Genomic DNA, 2,061 nt, shown 5'->3' with positions numbered 1-2,061 from the left:
TATAAAAAATTCGTTTTTTTGTATTAAAATTTTTTTTTTTTTTTTTTTTAATTTTCCTTTTAGATCAACGTGCCTTATAGATTTTCCTTCTTTTCTACTTCCTCTTTTTTTTTTTTTATTCTTTCATTTCCTTTTATTTTTATGTTTCACTTCCTTTTTTTGCTCTTCTCCCTCTCTCTCGCCTTCTCTTTTTTTTTTTTTTTTTTTTTTTTTTTTTACAAAAAAATAAACGCGGAAAGGTAGGGAAAAAAAAGGCTCGCTCGTTTGTTATTTTATTTAAAGGTGTGAACGACAAAAAAAATTTTTCTTTCTCTCTTTCTTTTCCCCCCTCTCCCCTTTTCCCGTTTTCTATGTTTAAATATTAGTTCGATGAAATTATATGTGAAAAAATTTGGGATTTCCAAAAAAAAATTTTTGAATGAAAAATTAAATTAAAAAGAGAGAGAGAAAGGAATAAATTTAAACAAAAAAAAAAGTCGTAAAAATCTAACTGAGTCGTTATTAAATATTTTGTTTGTTTGTTTGTTTAACGAATTTTTTAAATGTATATATTTGTTAATATTAGATGGAGGGGAAAGTGAGTGAGAGAGAGAGAAATACTCAAACACGTTTCAGCAGAAGAAAAAAAAAACGAAAAAGTTTTCAAAAACGATGTTAATGACGTTGAATATTTTCCAACGATATTTTTTTTCATTTATTATTATTATTATTATTATTATTATTCAATTTTTCCAAAAATAAAAGTTTTCGAAACTCTCTCTCTCTCTCTCTCTCTCTTTTCACTATTATTACAAATAATTTGTTTAAACATGTCAAAAAAAAAAGAAAAGAAAAACGTTAAATAATTAATTATTTTGTTTTACGTAATGAGGCGGTAAATAATGAAAAAGTTTTCAATTATAAAAAAAAAAAAAAAACCTTTCCAAACCGTCCGATCCTTTTTTTTTTGTCGAGGGGGTGGGTAGTGGGGCGTTGGAGAAAGCAAAAAAAAAGTTTTCGGTTGTTGTTGTTGTTTTTAAACAACCGTTCTTTCGATACAAACTAATAATAACCACCACTTCTACCTGTCTTCGTTTTTCTTTTTTTCCCCCTTTTCCCAACCCCCCGTCATAAATCAAATCGTGATTATTAATAATAATAAGGAAAAATTCGCGTATTTTTTGTCTCTTTCTAACCGTCGTTTGTTTTCCGTGTGACAAACGACAAAAAAAAAAATTTATTTTGTTGTTGTGTTTCGCTCGACGGAAAAAACAATAACGAATCGATATGTGTGAAGAAAAAAAAGAAAAGATTTATTAAAAATTGTTTGTTGTTGTTGTCGTGGTTGTTGTTAATAACAAAACAAACGAAACAAAAATTTATGATAATAATAATTATAAGAAAGCGTAAAATTATAGGTGTAATTAATTAATCGTCGAATTTAAAAAAAAAAAAAATTTAAACGTGGCAAAAGAAAAATTAAAAGCAGAGGAGAAAATAATTTGGTAGGAAAGTGATAAAAATTTCAAAGGAAGTGGGAGGGGAAGAGGGAAGGAAAAGGGAGGAAAGGGGAAAACTGGATGCGATTTGATTTGGAAGAAATGATTGAATGAATGAATGAATGATGGAATGAAAATTTAAACCTACGAAAACGAACGAATGAACGACGTGGACGCCATTTTGAAAAATTTTTTTTATTTTCGTTAAAAATATTCGAAACGAAAATGGCCAAAGTAGACGGGAGAGAAAAAATTTAATTTAATGTTATTAAAAAAAAAAAAAAATATAAAATCCTGTGGCTAAATTATTAAAAACCATAGTTTTTTTTTCCTGTCGTCGTTTCGTTTTAACAAAAAAAATGCTGTCGGGTTTTCGTAATAAAAAAAAATTTTATTTTTATTTTTTTCGGTTTCTTTCGCGTTTTCCTTTCCCACTCCTCTCATCCTATTCCTTCCCCTCGTTTCCCTCTTCTTCCTTACTGCCCTCATCACTATTACTGTCCCTCCCTTTCTCTCCTCTTCTCCCAAATTTCGAAACGAAAATCGTAGAAAAACCTTAAGTTAATGTGTGTCTCTCTTTTTT

The sequence above is a fragment of the Pediculus humanus genome, genomic scaffold (genome assembly GCF_000006295.1).
Source record: "Pediculus humanus corporis 1103172108307 genomic scaffold, whole genome shotgun sequence".
Taxonomy (NCBI): domain Eukaryota; kingdom Metazoa; phylum Arthropoda; class Insecta; order Psocodea; family Pediculidae; genus Pediculus; species Pediculus humanus.
Note: the sequence above shows the minus strand (reverse complement) of the source record.